General features: G+C 41.7%; 1 long non-coding RNA gene across 1 annotated transcript; it reads right to left on the reverse strand.

The window, feature by feature from the left end:
- Positions 1-2,290: 2,290 nt before the first annotated feature.
- Positions 2,291-18,463, reverse strand: LOC135984370 (uncharacterized). The gene is made up of 3 exons (XR_010602305.1): positions 18,331-18,463; positions 17,329-17,431; positions 2,291-12,618 (listed from the first exon to the last, which is right to left on the reverse strand). It is a non-coding gene; the product is annotated as an uncharacterized LOC135984370 (long non-coding RNA).
- Between the last annotated feature and the right edge of the window lie 375 nt (positions 18,464-18,838).

An 18,838-nucleotide genomic window follows, 5' to 3' on the forward strand; every position in this document is an offset into this window, starting at 1 on the left:
CAGCTGGCCTGACCAGTTCACTGTACCCCAACTTACTGATGTTCCATATGTAAAAGGTGGAGTAAGATATTGTTGGAAAACTAGTAACTCACTGATCATGTATAATCATGCATAGGCTGTGTACAAGAAAAAAAAAAAGAGTGGCGCTAAAAATGTGTTTGGCAAGCAATACATAAGCCCAGTATGCCCTAGCCAAAAGGGCCATGTATTGGGTTTGTTTATCCAGTCTGGCTGTCAGGCAGAAACAATGAAGGTCTATTTACTTATAAAATAAACAAAGCCATCAAGTAGGGAGGAAGACTGAATGGTGTCCTCACCTCAGCAAGAGAAACATTATCTGGACTATAAAGGCAGCAGTAAGTAATTGATTCAACTGATTGTATACAATATTACTGTATTAGAAAAGTTTATCAAGTGAGGTCTTTTTCTGAAAGTTAATGGCATACTGCTGATTAATATCATTGTGAATGTTTTTATTAACACTATATGAGGAAATATGGATACTTAATGATATAATGCTTTAAAGGCTGTGGCTAAACACAGAGAGAAATGGGTCCCCCCCCCCAAACAAGAGGAAATGCAGCTACCTATGTGTCTCCAGTGAAATTAAGTCAAGTGTGACCAAAAAACAATGGAAACTCCATTTACATACAAATCAGGAGGGGGATTGGAAGGAAGAAAAGTATGAGGGCATCCTCAGTAAGTTTGTGAAGATATAGGGAGAGAGGCGAAGCCATCTTGGCATCCATCACTGGGCAGACAGAAGGTCAGAGAGAGGTGAAAGTGGGCTGCTACGGTGTACTGGTAAGAAGTGGCTCATACACAACCGACGTTAAAGCGTTTTAACGTTGCTGCCCCTTTTGCCCACCCCCACCCCCATCATGGGGCTTTTATGCCTTTTTCCCTTTGTGGTCAAATAACTTAAGTGGTTCAAGCTTGCTCTAAAGAGACCACTCTAGAGATGACAGTGTAGTTCAGATCATACATATTTCATCCTTGGTCTTGCGGCTTTGCCAACCAGATTGCCACTTAGTGCCAGTTGCAACACTGGCATGTGTGATGTAGACAACAGTCTACTACTTACCCATTCTAGAAAGAGCACCGAACAGTAATGGTCAATACTGACCTGACTGTATTTGAAGTAAAGATCTGTAAGTGAAAGATTCCTGAACCATCCATTCTCCCTCCATTAGCATTGTCAGTGTGTGACCTCACAATGCATGTGTATTATGTAACATGAACTGCTAGAACTTATCAGTTCTAAGGACAATGGTATTTTTAACTTCTTCACCCACAGAAGCAGAATACAGAGCACAATGGTTATGTATTAACATTAGAGTTGGTTGAAAGTGATAAGTATTTTCTGCTAAAGATTTCAAGAAAAGAGATTAAAGTATTCTCCTTCCCCCAGATTTTTACAAAAATGTTTCAGCTTTTGGTTTTCATGTTCCATAAATGTTTTAAAAGATTTGTATTTTGAAATTTTTTCATTAAAAACAAAAATTTGAAAAGAGTTTGCGTGAAGATTTTTACTTTAAAAAAAAAGGCCATTTTTCATCCAAGATGTTCTTTTGAATGAAAAGTTATAACCAACTCTGTTCAAGATGGTTTAATGAACAGTCTGTGGCAAATCAAAGTCAAGGCTAAGCTTAGGATCATGATAGCCATCGTGCACCCTATCTGGGGGTGCATCTGTGCCACCTTTTCCTGTATTCAGACAGGAGTGTCTCCCACCAGAAAAACCCAGCCCTCTAAAATGACAGACAGTCACATAGAATGTGCTGAATGGCGATTGCAAGGGCAGGGATTCCTCTTGAACTCTCAGTCTCCTGACTTTTAATGGTTTATGCTAAACCCTTCTTACTATTCAATGTACCTTTTCATGTGATTCCAGTGCTGGTGCCATTTTCATCTATGATTATAACACACCCACAGGTTTTAATTAAAAACTTGTCAGTTTTTGGTAAGGAAGTTATTCAGACACTGGTGATTGAAACATAAAAACCTTCAGAAGTTATCACTGTTAATCACTTGCAGCCAAAATCCAATATGTGATCTGTTCTGAATGGGTAAGCAAGGCATGCCACTTAATTTCCAAAGGAAGTGACAAAAGTTTTGAAAGGGATGTTTAATGATATTCTGTACAAAGAAATATCAGAAACCAAGGACTGCTGCTCTAAGTGTTCACAGAGCAGCCTCTAACTATCATCATATGTTGATTATATACATACAGGCTTTAGAAGACAGTTTTCTTCCAAAAAGCCCACCCACCTCATAAATCAATGCATAGATCAATAATGTGACAAAATGTCTCTGCTGCCGCTGCACAGTAGATGCCAATTCTGCTTCATGTTCCATTTGGCAGACCAAATGAATGGTAGTGTGTGGGTGGCCTGTATGATAACACCTTGATTTCCAGAGCTGCCTGCCTTACTAAACCATGTCACCCATCCCATCTGGATCACAGAAACCAAAGTGTACTGATGAAATCACAGAGGATGTCAGTAAGAGTTGAATAATATTCTTTTAATACTGAATAACCATGTAGACCTGGCAGGACTTACAACATATCCATATGGCAAGCACATGATCAACATATTGTACTCTGAATCAATTGCTTTAGTTTGTTTTCAGCACAATTTCAGTCTGAGCAAATCCATTGCCAGTAAGTGATTTATGACGGTTTGTTGGAAGAAAGATATCACAGTGGAAAGAAGAGAGCTGTAATCAAGTCAATATTAAATAGAGGCTGTGCTTTTACACAAACAGTTTATAATTAAAAGAGGGCATTTGCATGACAAAACTGAAAATGCATAATGAATTCAAGTGCCTGCAGGACAGTTTACTTGTTAGAGCTGGTTGAAAAATTTAGCAGGGATTTTCTTTTGGACAGGGACACATTTTCAGTGACAATTTTTTGCCAGAAAAGTGTCCTTTTTCAAGCCACCCCATACCTTTTACACTGCTCACAACAGAATTAGGGGCTTTACAATAAAAATGAAATAAAAAAGTTCATACCCAGGAGTGGTTACATTCTGCCATGGTAGATAAATTACACATGCACACATCAGGAGAGCTGTGCTAAGACTCTGGTCATTCGTTACCAAAACCATTAGCCGCCTCTTCTTGAGAAACTGGTCTCTCCCATAATGGCGTAGACCCCTTATCCTCTCTCTGGCACAGTCATTAGACTACATCACCCTCCCCCCCAAAAAATGTCTTAGATTATACAGAGCTATTGCCTGATTGTATAAAATTGGACCCCAGGACAGCTAGATGCTGAGGTTTACCCATCCTACTTTTTCACTTTGGTATTGTGAGGCTTAACAGCCCCACCTCTTTTACCACCACTCACCAGAAAACCTGCCAGTGGAAAATGAAAAGAGCAGGTCATAAAACATCCTGTCTTCTACATAATGACCTTTGGGGAGGTTTGGGAGGGGAGACTGTCGAGGCATCCTCAGACACAATACACACAAGCAGTTAAGTTGGTTAAAGAAAAATACGTACTTATGTTTTATGCTTCTGTCTCTCCATTTCCATCAAATTCATTACACACTAATGCATCAGTCCCATGACTCACCTCTTTCCTCCCCCCAATTCTTCACTGTCCATTCCTTCACTAGGATGGCCATAAGTACAGAAAGCTAGAAATGATTGACCTGGTATCTGAACAGGCACCTTCATTGGCTTCTGCTCCCTCTCCATAAAAATAGCAGTGGGATTAGGGGAGACAATAGGGAAACTGTACACTAGAGACTCAAGTTCTTTAGGCTGCTACCACAGGGCAGTCTGGGGGATTATTGGCTTTCCTCTCTCAGGTCTAGCCCTGAGTCAGCAGTCAGTGCTGACCCCTTTGTCTAGGGAAGAAAATACAGAGGTTTGCAGCAAATTACCTAACTGGGGTTTAAGGAGGCTAAATCTTGATTAGTTCAATCTGTACATTCTTTGCTTCACTTAAGAGTGTAGGGACACAAACTGCTGAATCTAGGCTAATCTAGACAAGGCCTCTTCCTATTTCAGAGTCCTCTAAATACCTCTGAAGCCATCACTTCCAGCACAAAATGGTCACCCCATCCCCAGTCAAGCAATCCCAATAGGACTCTCCATCCCCAGCCTGGCTACAGTGATTTTAGCATGGTTCAGTCATCCAGCCTGGACCCAGCCATAAAGACTGGCTAAACAGTGTCAGCCATGTCCACTTCAAGACATGCTTGCCTTACAAATAAGAGAAAGGCTTTTAGAAGCTCCGTCTATCTCCATCTCAGCTAGTGGTCTGCCTCTCCAGAGGAAGGCCCATTTCAGCTATCTGCACGGGAGATTAGGCTAGCGTTAACTTGGAAGAGGGCAAATGTGTGCCTATGTTTTACCTGGGATGAAACAGGCTCATAAAAGCATTTTTAAAGAGGGCCTCAGGCACGTGTACCTAAGGAGTGAGCTAAGGATTAGAGATGCAGTCCAGATAAGCACTCAAAAGTCTAGATCTGATCCAAAGCTCTGATCCAAAGTGCTCCAAACCTCATCCTGGGTTCATAAAACACTGGATGACATTCACAACACCTGCACTAAGCTCTCGCAACCAGTATGTTGATACAGCATAGGATGCTGGGAATCAAAATTCACCTCCCCAACCCAGAGCCAGGCTGTGGAGTTCCAGCTCATTTCTTTGGAGCCACTACTGCCAACTATGGGCTGGAGAAGTGGTTACAGCCCCTCCATACATTTGCACACTGTGCAAGGGCCATTAGATCTATATAAATATGGAGCCTATAGCCCATCTCCTGGCTAAGGAGGAAGGCCATTCTCCATGCTGGTACAGAGGCCCACTCTGCCATGAGCACATACCTGTGTGCAACTGCTTCACCTATAACTCCCCCCTTCCCTACAGCCCCAATATGGTGCCTAAGAAGAGGGTATAGAGGGCCTTGTTCTGGCTCTGTGCACCTAAGTGAATTTCACCCACTCTCAAAACAGATTCTCTTGTGGTACAGCACTTTATCCCTGCTACTTCAGGGGAAGGGGTGAACCTGGATGTGCAGAGGCATGTAGACATGACACATTGAAGGTCATAGAATATTAGGGTTGGAAGGGACTCAGGAGGTCATCCAGTCCAACCTGCTGCTCAAAGCAGGACCAATCCCCAGACAGATTTTGCCCCAGATCCCTAAAGGGCCCCCCTCAAGGATTGAACTCACAACCCTGGGTTTAGCAGGCCAATGCTCAAATCACTGAGCTATCCCTCCCCAACTAGTGAAACATATCAGACTAGCTACGAACGGACCAGCCACTGTGACTGAATCAACTGTGTTAGTGAAAGAGTAATTCAGCCTCCATGATCCTTCAGACACTGCTATCTGCTGAGGTTGCTAATTGTGGTAGTGTATTGTAATTCTCAATTACAGAATCAGTGATTTATTGGCACACTGCAAGGACCAACTCCAGCATACACAGGAAGAACTCAACTTCCTGCTAAAACCCCAGATCAGACAACATATAAGATACCACTAAGGGCTTGTCTACATGAACATTTAGCTTATAGCAAGCTGGGGTTGAATCTACCGCATACTAGCATGGAAGTGGAGAAAGGGATAAAGGGAATTTGAACATAGAGATCTTAGTTGGTCTCTAGGAATAGAGCAAGAGTCAGGCTAACAAAGTCAGGCTGACACTGACTCTAATAACGCAAGACTTGAAGGCAGGGCCTAGGCGGGTAGAAAGCGAGAAAGCGAATGGGAACAGACAGTAAGAGATACTGTTTTGACCTTGTGTTAGATAAGAATGAAATGTAGACTGTAGCAGAAATTAATGAAAAAAGTGAGATATCAGGAAGAAATATGTATAACAAAATGCAGCTGTTGCTCATTATTATATGTAACAAAAATTGCTCTAATTGTTTATGTATCAGAGACCTGCCGGGACAAGGTGAATCCCTGCCAGTGTGCTCTCTCTCCTCTTTGCAATTGCTTGAGAATAAAGACTGTCTCTGACTTGCTGCACCCAACCCAAGCGTGAAGGCCTGTTTTCTTCCACACTAGCCTACCAGGGACTAACTGTCTGTGTGGACCCTGCTGATGGGCATTAACAATTTAGTTTGCTTTGAGCTAGTCCTCGTTGCTTTGATCTAGTTCTTTCAAACTAATGAACAGTTAATTCATGGCAAGCTAGTGAAGGGCAGATTCATACCTCAGCTGGCCATGCATTAAGTGTTCATGTAGACAAGCCCTAAGATAAAGGCACAGCATCATATAGTGGTGCAGGTGCCATCTGAACTATTGATTACAGTATTTTGTGATGTAGGGACATATCCACCAGACAGCTGATCTGTCTAATTTGAGACAGCTAACTCATTTCATGTACGAGTAGGTCATTGAACAGCCATGACTGTTGGTTATGTGGTAGACCTGCATTCACAGGAATGAGCCAAAGGTAGTCTTATGCCACCTTTCTCTCTTCAATTCTGGCATAAGTTAGAGCAGCCCCCTGGCTGTGTTACTCTCTTTCCTCTTCTGAAAATACACACACGTGTTGTTGGGGGAGTAAATCTCTTAGCATTCAAAGGAATAAAGGTGTGAATATGTATTATACTACCCTCTTCCCACTCCCTTACCCCATCCACACACACTCAGGATACAATATCCATAATAAAAGTGAATACTCTGAGGCAGTTTTCTGATGGTGTCAAGTCATTTACAATACCTTTTGGTATTTCTTAGTAAACGTACACAAAATTATTCCTGTACATATCTTTCATGTTCATAAATGACTTTCAGCTGCTTTAAGGTAATAAAATAATTCCATGCACATGGTCACAATTACATTGCAGTTCATACTCCATTTGCCTTCCTCCTATCATTTTCTTTAAAAATACAGTGTTGTAAACTTCTAAACTTTGGAAACCAATGTCTAAACAAGCAAGTTCCCTGCCCCCACCCAGAAAATAAAGACTTAGCTGGAGAAAACTATAAACTCACTTAACACACCCCACAAACAGCTATCACTTATTAAAGAATGCCTTAGACTGCTAACCTATGGCAACTGGTTTTTTCCTGTCAGAACTGTCTTATCTCCTTGATTTGATTGTTAGCTACATGGGCCATCCACACTTATAATCAATACAATAATGCTAGTAATGCTATCAGAAATAAAGAGTATAATGCTATAGAATATTTGGAGAAAAAAGTCTTTTGAAAGAAGAGAAATTGTCTGATGAATTAAAGGAAGTGCTATCAAAAGAGTTTAAAAAGATGAGTGACAAATCCTGCTGATCTACAGGAGTAAGATTGTGACATAAAACAAATTTGTAGTCTTGAATTTTTTGTTGAAAGTATCATGCTTGCACAAGAAAAAATGCAGTATAAACATCCTTTCTTTAGGACCACACATATTGTAGCATTTATCAAATCCAGAATTCAAAATTGCATTGGAATCTGACTTGCAGCTGCAGTATCTGGAGTGATTATGTACTGCCACTGTTTACCATTTAGTAACCCAATGGATGCTTCTCTGCAAAGTAGTGTCAGTGAATTACAGGTACCTTACTTTGAAGCTTAATTTCTACTAGTACATGCATGGTTTTTAGTGCTTTTAATTAGCTGTTCCTGGAAAGAGAACTCCTCATGTTATTCTAACCAAATGTTTTCCATTGTGGCTACTCCAAGGTATGCATGAAGTTTTCAAACAAAAATGAAGTGGCCCTACTGTGGTACCAATACAAGGTAACATATTGTATTCATGACTGTTCAATATTGTACAGTAATTCACAAATGCAGTGCATGTTAAAACTGCCATTTCTCACAGGGATTTATTCCTAACCTCTCTCATTCACTGTGGATTGCATCCTGCATTGTGCACTGAAATTACCTGGGAATTGTGGGTATACAGCACTGCACAGGAGGCATTCATCACCTTACGGGATTGAGCCATGAGTGTCAGACATGTAGCCTTTTCCATTGTCTGGCAAGTTCTGATGCCAGAAAAAAAATGGAGAGAAAACATCTTACATGGATACAATTACTAGAGACTAAAGTAGTATGATCTACTGAGGAAGTTCAAGATATTCCATCTCCCACCATGTCCTTTGCTTTGACTTTAATTACTCTTATTGGTGTGAACTTTCTTCCTTTTTGGATGAAACAATGAGTCTGAAACGTAATGCACACATAACCTGGATAACAGTTATCAGCAAACGGGAAAACAGAACAATGCCGTGGAGAGTATGAGTTATACTCTGAGCTATCAATAGCAAACATTTACTCTAGTAGGAAAGGGAAATTTACTTAGCCTCCAACACAGTAAGTCAAAGATACATTAAAACTGTCAAACTGATTGATATCAAACCTTGTCCCATGTGGGTTAGTCAAGGAGAACAATATTTTAGAAGTGGTATTTGTAAGCTAATATGAGGTGAAGACACAAATCCCTCAATTTATGAGCCTGGATATGAAGGCCAAGAATGACCTTTTGGCAGTAACCTAATAGCAAGGAGGATTATGGTGGATTAGAATAAGAGCTAGAATAACAGTAAGGGTACTTTTGTCACCTGCTTTCCTGTCAAGGCCACATCATCCCATTTGCCAGGACGGATGTTGTAGCATTAGAAATACTGAACGGCTGTTACTGTTCCACCATTGCCATAGTAGGATATTCTAGAAATGGTTCTTGTAGAGGCCATGGGCCATCCCAATGCATCCCTCATAGGCAGGTGTAGTACTGTCCATATACCTCACCCTGGTTTATTCCAACTGGGTGGCAACAACTGGTCTTGCTCAGATCAGGGCAATAAGAAACCAAACACACTAATTAACATAAGTACATCTCCCTTTAACAAAGCCCCATAAAAGGAGCACTTGGAAAAACCATTTAAAGGGCCTCACCTCAGGATCCAGGTTCAGAACTCCCACAACTTAAAAGTCCAAAACAAAAGTCTTTGAATCTGGCCAGAACAGCCATCAGAGAGCTGAAGAGAACTCACCATCCCTTGACAGCTTTACAGCTTCTTATTCCCTACTCAGCTTCCTCCTCCTGTTTAAATAGGTCAGTCCTAGGGTGGAGCAGGGAGCCTCCTTGATTCTATGCAGGAGGTTCTGATTGTGGCTTTTGGCTGGCTCCTAAAGTGGTAATACTTTCCAGAAGGACTGTGATGGAGTGTAACAGCACAGTGTGACTATCCTGTTTGTCTGAAGATATGATGATACCTTGGAGTGCTCATGCAGCAAGTTATGATGCATCTCTAGTAAAATCAATATGCACAGAAGTTGATGGCATGAGGCCCAAATATAAAAGACCCAATGTATTGAACACCAGAAATGAGATGAAGAGAATACATATGAAAAGACCTAGCTGGAAAAATAAGAATGATCAAGAGACTACGAAAGCTGGTAAATGAAAGGATGTGATGTTACTGACAGGTCAATAGATGTCAATGGTAAATTTACTCAAAACCCAGACTGACTGATTACCATGATATACAGAAAGGAAAATGCAGAGACTTGATGAGTTCTGCCATAGTGCTTTGCAACATAAATTTACCAAGGGAATGATAAAGTCTTAAGGGGAATGAAGGCCAAGGACTGAATGGGAATGGATACTGAACTACCTTCTCTCCAGTAGAAATGGTCTCTGCAGAACAGTTCTGAAGCACGTTGTGGAGAAGCTGAACTACGGCTGCTGGTACTGTCCCTGTCATGTGGATGGAGGACCTCAGGCTCTATAACTTTAATCTCACACCTTTTTGCCAATATGAATTTGAAAACTGTTGTAAAGAACAGCAACAAAAGCCAAAGCAAAATGACTAAGGTCTTCTACATGCTGTGCTCCCAATAATGGCTGTGCTATTCAATCAGTGAATTTCTGGATTATTCACAACTTTTGAATATGAACTAACCACCAATGATCTGGTTAGGAGGATTATTTATCACCCATGGTGATACTCGGGAGAAGACCATTGGTGTCTCTGCTCTTACAAAACTCAACTGCAAGAGTTTGTGTCCTCCTGCCACATAGCCAATAATGGAAGCCCAACTCTGAATGGAATGTAGCCTTCTGGCAAGTGATGGAATGAGTGGAGCAACCTAGGAAGGAAAGCAAAAAGCAGGAAAAAAGGAAAAAGGAATAAAAACTGAAAGCACATGAAGAGAAAAAAAACAGATAAGGGGGAAAGAATGGAGATAGGAAAGAGACATGATGGTAAGAGAGAATGAAGAGAGACAAGTAGAGAGATGGCAACTGTGCAGGAACAAGGTGTAAGACGGGTATGTGTGAGAGGGACCCATTTACCAACATATTGCAGGAAGGGCTTCATTAAAAAAATTGACAACCACATCTCTTGCACTATCCAATTCCTCCATGTCTCTCAGTATCAACTTGGGGAAAAAAGCCGCCTAGAAAACTGTACTTCCAGGAATGTCATCTTGGGGCAATGGCAAGACTCAGTGGTGATGCATGTGTAACTTATGCTTACTCAGCATGGTTCCACCCCCCTTTAGTGTTGAATGGACCACTTAGAAGTTTATGAGTCTGCTACAGCCTTTGAGCTAACAGAATGGGATATTACCACAGCAAGAATCATTAGCAAATACTTTGTGACATTATATTATTTCCAGAGGACATGTCTTCTAGAACCCATGAGTTGCACATCTATAATCCAGCATAATGACCCAGTGTTGCTTTTGTGGGGGTCTATTGTTTCAGAAGAGTCACATGCAAAACTCTTCAGGCTTTGCATTACAGAGCAGTACGGGGTTAACTTTGTAAGTATTCAAAGTATATTCACCCGCGTTTCCCAGCTGTGAATGCTCCAAATACTGGGGAATGATGTTTATACAAGATATTCTAACCCCCAGGTGTGCTACAAATGCCTTTTAAATAGTTTCTTCAAATACATTCCCAGCTTGATCTCTGAAGAAAGAAACAAATAAAAAAAATCTGTATCAGCTTTAGATAGGAGATGAAGATCTTAAAAATACTCTTTCATCCCAGTCTCACTTTTCTGTAAACACAAGAGGATTTCTAGCTGTTGTATGGACAGGCTCTCAGATACTACGGTGATGAGGGTGATGAAAGAACCTGTGTAGACTAGGCTAGAGTAGAATGCCAGGATGAGATTAGTGTGATGTCATTCAAATAAATTCTTGCTGATTGACTTTTGGAGGGGATGAGACAAATTCTACTGTTACACCAGCTTAATCTGGACCAATTCCTTCTAGACTGATAGAGTTGGTCCAGCTTTGCACGTCTGTAACTAGGAGCAGATTTTGGACCCCTGGAGCAATAGCCAACCACCCAACACTGGGCTGTGGTTGTCCTTTGTGTGACAAGTCTTCCCCATATAGATGCTGATCATAATACTTAGTCCTGCCTTGAGTGCAGGGGACTAGACTAGAAGACCTGGACTTTCCAGTCCTATGATTGTTACAGCAGCAGCAGGAGAGAGTCCTAACATCTTACTTTGGGGAGAGCCCCACCTGCAGAAGTGAGCAGGCACTGACTTATGTATATGTGGGAGCAAATTCAGCCATGGTGTAACTTAACTGGAGCTCAATGAAGCAAACATGAATTGGGAAGTTCCCTGGTTTCCCAAAATTAGATTATGACCATGGGATGATTTCTTCTGGGTCATGTCTCCCCCACACTCCAGAGCATGACACTACATATGACAAACAGTATGCACACTTCTAAATTTGCCAATACACTACTGTCCTTGTATTGGCAAATTTATATATTTCCTTCTGTGGCTAAATACTTGGTTTTGAAATGTTTAAATAATCCTGAGTGCTCCTGTTGAAAGAATCTGATGTTTTGGATGACTGGCTAATACTAATAGTCTTTTAAAATGTCTCTTTACTAATTTTTTCAAATTAATTAAAACAAAATCAACAGCAAGAAAGCTCAGTGTCTGTATCAACTGTTATACTTCTAAAAGACCCTTACAATGGGCCAAATCCTGTTGGCTGTGCAGGCCTCTTAACCCTACAGTTATGAGCTCTGGGGCAGGCCACACCAATCCTGAGGAGGTCAGGCTGGCCCAACTCGGTGCAGAGAAGCCGCTCCATGTTCAAGCTCCATGAAGGCTTAACATGAGTTTCCTATGTTCGCCATTCTGTCCCTTCTGTCTCTTCTGCTCAGGATACTGTAACTGTTGTGGTGCAGTAGGCCCCATGGAGCACTGCCTCCCGTAACATCACTCCACGGCAACCTCACTGCCATACACAGTGGCAGCAGGTCACACACTTCACCTGTGGGAGAAGGATCAGTGCTGTACAGCTGCCAGCACCTCCGGAGCAGTTGCTGAGAGTGGAGGTGACCCTTTTCCATCAGAATTCCATTGGCTCAGCGCCATTCCAGGCTGCAGTACTCTGGCTGGTCTACATGCTTCTCATCAGGAGAGTCAGGATTTGGTCAAATAGTTGTATAAAATATGTTAACATGGAATCTAACCTTGTTTATCCAAACGAACTCTCAGTTGCACCTGGGGCTTGATTTCAGCACATACCATTTCCAGTGCTGGGATGACCACTTAGTACTGCACAGTATATTTCACACAAACAAAATACTTTTTCCTGAAAAGTTTTATAAACTCTGGATCCTTTTCTTCTGAAGAGCTTATGATTCATCAGGCTCCTGAAACCAAAAACATCATTGTTATATTAATGTGATTGTCCACAGTAATTTCATATCCCAGGTTGGATCATCAAGTTTGTTCTATATTCTCACAAGTCAAAGGAGTCAGTTTAGAATATGTAGTCTGAGAAGCAGAGGAAAAAGAGGATGAATCCTTAAGTCCTAACTCCATGGAAGGAGTCCCACTGACCAAAATTTCATTTCTGCTTTAAGTCGTATCTGTGTCCTGGTAGTAGCAATAGCAGGAGCTCCAGTGCAGACAAGGTACTGGCATTTATATCACTGTATTATCTAACCCTGCTCAAAACAAGACTAGATGATATGGTGGTGAAAACATGACTGTTGCCATGTCTACACTAGCGCTTCCACTGTTGTTGCTACCATTAGCGGAATTGCAGCTGTGGTAGTGCAATGGTAGGAAATTTTAAAGTTCAGCATAGACAGGGCTACTGTTTCTGGAGAATGTCCAGATCTACTGAGATGAAATTCTTGATAATGCAACTACTGACAAAATAGAAGACATCCTCTCACCACCAGCAGCTTCTATAAAGTACATACAAAAGTTAATCGAACTGAGAATTTCTTCCTTTAATTTTTTTTCCTTTTTAGAACAGCTAAATCCATGCCAAGCCTTTTGTTTTTCCAGTACCTGAGAAAGACGAGAAAGCTTCTCAGAGCACAGCTTAATCTGTGGAGAAATGGGGAACTCAGTTCACCCACTTCATAAAGAAACCTTGAAGGAAACGTTCCTTGTTAAAATTCCTCTTGTTAAAAAGCTGTGAAGTCATAAAATTTTACCGAACAATGGCTTCCCATACAAAAGAGCTCTTCAGTCAATAGTTTCCCTCTAAGCTGTTCCAAATCACCCTGGCTTCAATAAACTCAGCTCCTTGAACAATCAATGCAGGAAACAGTGTGGCTTCTATAGGTTTAGCAGCTGTTCAACATGCTCTGTTGTGGGTCTGTCTTCTCTCTGTGCAATTTTGCCATGTTTTTCCACAGCCTATTATCTTTCTCATTAGAAAGATGGAAAAATCAATTTTAAAATTTTTTTTGGGGACCATCTTAGATTCTCTTTCCTTCTCTATGTAGTATGTTACTAAAATTGGAAGTGGTTGATCAGGAGTATGGTGATTTAAAAAAAAAGGAGTTTAAGCACTGAACTGAAGCAGAGAAGTGATTTGCAATCCAATAGCACTATTTAGATCAGTGTTATTTGTTTATTTCTTGAACACCCCTGTGAATTCCAAAAATGCAGCACAGGGTGTTCTATAGAACCTGCCTGTGCCTAATTTCTTTCAACAGGGGTGGTGGTGGTGGTGGTGGTGGGGGGGGGGAGAATCCAGTGGCTACATTTCCAAGCCTCTTCTTTATCGTGTGTGTGTGTGTGTGTGTGTGTGTGTGTGTGTGAAGTAGAAATATAGTGAAGTTGATGTGTATTTCCACTGCATACAGTTGCCTTGCTTTCTCAATGTCCCTAATGGAAAGGGCACGTGCAGTAGATCTGACTAGCATTCTGGCAATCTTTGAAATAGATTATTATTTTTTGCTATGAGTATAGTCTGACATACTACTTCACTTGCAATTTTATTTCCTAGGGCAACATCCCTTCTATTACACAGGTAGGGTTTTTGTTGTTGCAGTTGAGATGTTTTATTAACATGCATCATATTTCATTGCACTCTCATTTTAGAGCCATACAGACTCCCAAGTTTTAAGGCCGGAAGGGATCATTCTATGTAACAGGCCATATCATTCTCCACAGTAATTCCAGCATCAGTTCCAATATGTTCCCCGGGCTTGAGAATCTTCACTTATAGAGAAAAAAGATCTGTAAATTACAGCTTAACTGTAAGAAGATTCTAGTGTAGTGAGTTAATGATTCTCCACTATTGCTTAAAGATTCACACCACAGAATAGCAAAGTAGCTATGGTGAAATGGGTGTCTGAGCCTACAACAGTTATATATAAATAGTAGAGGTAGGTGGGCTTTATCTCTGACTGTAGGGGCTTGGAAAAAATGTAATACATTTTGCAGCAAATTTTCATGTACTGTGGGCCCTTAATATACATGCTGTCTGTGTGGTAATGTAATACAGGTACACCCGGATTATCCAAATGCTGATTAACCAAATTTCAGGTTATCCAAAATTCTGATACGTCCCCTGTCTCTAAAATTCATGTGGAGATCAGTTTCATTTAGCTGAAACTTTGACCATTGGATTGTTTTGAATGTTTCCTGAGCTATTTGGATAATTGGAATTTACTTGCATTCTAACTATGCCCATTGCGGGTTCCTATAAGCATTTTTCTCATGACTAGGTGAGAAATTACATATTAACTTATGTAGCTGTGTTTTGCTCTAAACATGTGAAGATTTAAGTCCTTTCTTCTACTTTTCATTGCACAGGGAGGATATGGCTCTTTTTCATGGGTCTGTATCTGTGATAGTATTTTTCTCCAGATTTTCCACTGTTGTACTGGTGCATCTCCACTCTGTTATCTAACCCAGTTCAGAGCAAATGTAGAAAACATGGGGTTAAAACATCAGAAGATTGTCTACATTGGTTCTCCCACTATTTTTTCCACCAATGGAGCTGTACCAATAGTAATACAATGGTGAGAAATTTGAAGGAAAATGCTAAGGTAGACAAGGCCACACTGTATTTAGTGGTCTATCCATCTTGGAAGATGTGGGCATATAGAAATCAATAGTTAAGCTTTTGTGTATACAGATTTCCAAGTGCTATCTACCGCACCACTCCTCGATAACAGGTATTCACAACACCACTGCAGTCTCTTGTGCACTAGGCCTTGAAATTAGCTGAGCTAATTTGGAGATTCATTTTTCACTTGAAATTTGTGAACAGGATTCCAGTTGCTTCTCATATGCACACTTTGAGATTGGCCAAAGTTCATCAAGTAAAACATGAGCCAATTGGTAATTATTTTGACTCAGTCATTATTTGTCTAATATGAGCTTCTTCCCACTGATGCAAAGTGCAGAAGAAATGTCTATTTAAAAATCCAGACTAGTTTCCTCTTCCCGCAGGGATAATCTGATACTCTGATTATAATCCTACCAGGGGAATGATTGTGCTAAAATTTATTAGTGAATCCTAGAAGAGTTTATTTGCCACAGTTCAAATATCTGACCACTTTAAGGTGCCTGCATGGTAAGTGCTCAGAGCAAATGTTTTATGGGGGGACAAAGCAAGATAATGTCCTTTATAAATGTCCTTTACTCATGCATTTTGAAGCGAGCATTTAGCAGTTGCCTGGGGCTTCATTGATGCTGTGTAGGAGAGGGTATCTATTGCACAACCAACAGTAGCAGTGATGAGAGAAGTTATAGCAGCAGCATAACCAAGATGCTCTCTGCCTGCTGCAGGTGTGAGTTAGGGCTACAACTCTCAGGCAGACATCTTAGTAATGCATTTAAAGTTCTCTGCATGGAGAGAGCAGGAGAGATTTAGTAACACAACTGATATTGTAGAAAGAGGGGAAGACAGCAGTTGCAATGCCAACTATCATCCCATTTACTGGCTTCAGTAAGCAAACCAATGAAAATTGGCTGGCATTAAAAATCATGCACCATTCTTAAAAAGCAACCAGCTCTGGGGTGGAAGCAGACCATGAGTGTTCAGTACACTGTGAAACATTGTAGCCTGGAGATATTTGGTCCAGGGTTTTGGAGCAAACCTCTGCTCTTACAAAAAGAGCAAAGGGATCTTTGATGTCCATAAATAGACGTGACCTTGTTGTTCAAGGTCTCATTTGAAAGACCCATATATACTAAACTGTAGGGTACTGCATTCTGTCCAGCATCATCCGACAAGAATAATCTTGTCAATAAACATATGGGGTCTGTATGTATATTAACATGTATATTACAATAGCAACTAAAGCCCTCTACCCAGTTGGGCTCCCATTGTGCTAGGCACTGTAGATTGATATTGACAAGGGGTTCCTCATACAACTAAGGAATCATTACAGACTCCTCCCTTTTTACTTCATACTCTAAAGTCTTTGAAAATGGTTTATCCTCAGCTGAACAGTAACATTTAGTACTTGGCCACTGTAGTACCATTCCACTTTGAATGGCCCCTCTTAGAATATGTGCTAACTACCTATGCTAAACAATCTGTTCTACCTTAAATTTAGCTGTGCCGCTCAGAGTACCTTTCTCAAACCTGAAGAAGAGCTCTGTGTAGCTTGAAGGCTTGTCTCTCTCTTCAACAGAAGTTGGTCCAATAAAAGATATTACCGCACCCACCTTTTCTCTCTAATATCCTGGGACCAACACACCTACAACAACACTGTATACACATAGATATATATATGCATGGCCTAGTGACCTAACCACAGTGCTGAGAGACAGCTCTTATGGGTCTGTTCCCAGTTCTGCCACAGACTGTCACTTTTCCCTTTGCAGGTATATTCATTTGCACAATCGACCAATTTGCACACACAGTTATGATAATGACACATATACACATAAGTACAGAAGAGTGTGTATGTTTGTGTGCACAGATATCAGATCTTCCTTCCTAAAAATGTGCTGTCTGTAACTCAGATTCATCATCAGTAAAATTGTGTAAAAATAGTCACTTATGTTACAAACAAGGGTGTTGTGAGAATAAGATGGTTAATCTCTGAAGGCATAAAGCACTATAGAAGTGCTAACTCTTTGGGCTGGTCTCCACTTACCGTGCATTTACGCTGCAGCAATCGATCCACTGGGGGTCAATTTAGCGGGTCTAGTGAAGACCTGATAAATCCACCGCCAATCGCTCTCCCATCGACTCCGATACTTCACCACAATGAGAAGCATAAGGTAAGTTAATGGGAGAGTTTCTCTCATCAACCCAGCGCAGTGTAGACATCGCAATAAGTCGACCTTAGGTACACTGACTCCAGCTACATGAATAACATAGCTGGAGTTGTGTAACTAAGGCCTTGGCTACACTTACCCGCTAGTTCGACGGCTGGAAATCGAACTTCTGGGTTCGATTTATCGCGTCTAGTCTGGACGCGATAAGTCGAACCCGGAAGTGCTCGCCGTCGACTGCGGTACTCCAGCTCGGCGAGAGGAGTACCGCGGAGTTGACGGGGGAGCCTGCCTGCCGAGTGTGGACCAAGGTAAGTTCGAACTAAGGTACTTCGACTTCAGCTACGTTATTCACGTAGCTGAAGTTGCGTACCTTAGTTCGAATTAGGGGGGTAGTGTAGACCAAGCCTTAGGTTGACTTGCCCTTTGTTAGCACTCCATAATATTTGTTATGGCAGGATAAGACACAATGGTTCCAACTTCGAGAGATGTTTTCGGACAACCTGTAATGGGGTCAGCACCCACCTCTCGCAAATGCCCCCTCTGGTTGGGTGCGTCCCCAGTCTTCAAACCAGTCCCAGTCCTACCATTAGGCCCTACCCCCAGGACTTCCTCCCTGGAGGTAATGGTTTTGCCCTCTTGGTCTGTTTTGGTCCCAGTCTTCAACTGGGCCTTCTGACAGTTCAGTCCCCTTCTGGGGGTTTACTGATGTCCAATTGTAGGCCCTTCCCCAGTGGCCTATAGGGAAGGGGGAGACCCAGGCCCACCCACTACTCTGATTCCAAGCCCAGGACCCCTAAGAATAGCATGTCCCTTTAGTAAAAAGGTCTTCAGTTCCTCGGGCCACTTCCCCATGACCCCAGCCTTCACCAATACCTTACCCTTAGCTCAGTGCTCTTCTAAGGGCCCAGTAGCCAGCCAGGAGCTCTTCCTTGCTCCCTCAGTCCCTACTAGCACTAGGCTGTCCATTGTGCTGCAGTTCCCTGAGCCATCCACACTCCTCCAGCACTAGCAAGGCTCTGAACTGTCACTGACACTGTAGCTCCTTTTTATAGGGCCCTCCTTGGTCCTGATTGGCTGCTTCCCCTGCAGCCACTCTAGCCTGCTTAGAGGACCTCTCTACTGCTCCTTACCTGGGATGAGTGTGGCAGCACCCTGAGGCCTCCAGCAGGGGGCCTCTGGGCCTATCCACTCTATCATACAACTCTATTCCAATGTCACATACAAGGGGTCACTTTCATGGCTCACCCACAAAAATTAAGCATAAGTGTGGGCCTTTCTCAAGAATTGCCTCTGTGGGGGGAAGGGGAAGGAATATTAATTTATCAGCACCGCAGCCCCCTGAGAATCTATTATCACACCAATGAAGAGTGGATTGCATCTGTGCAT

Source organism: Chrysemys picta, chromosome 6, assembly GCF_011386835.1.
Source record: "Chrysemys picta bellii isolate R12L10 chromosome 6, ASM1138683v2, whole genome shotgun sequence".
In the NCBI taxonomy this organism is placed as follows: domain Eukaryota; kingdom Metazoa; phylum Chordata; order Testudines; family Emydidae; genus Chrysemys; species Chrysemys picta.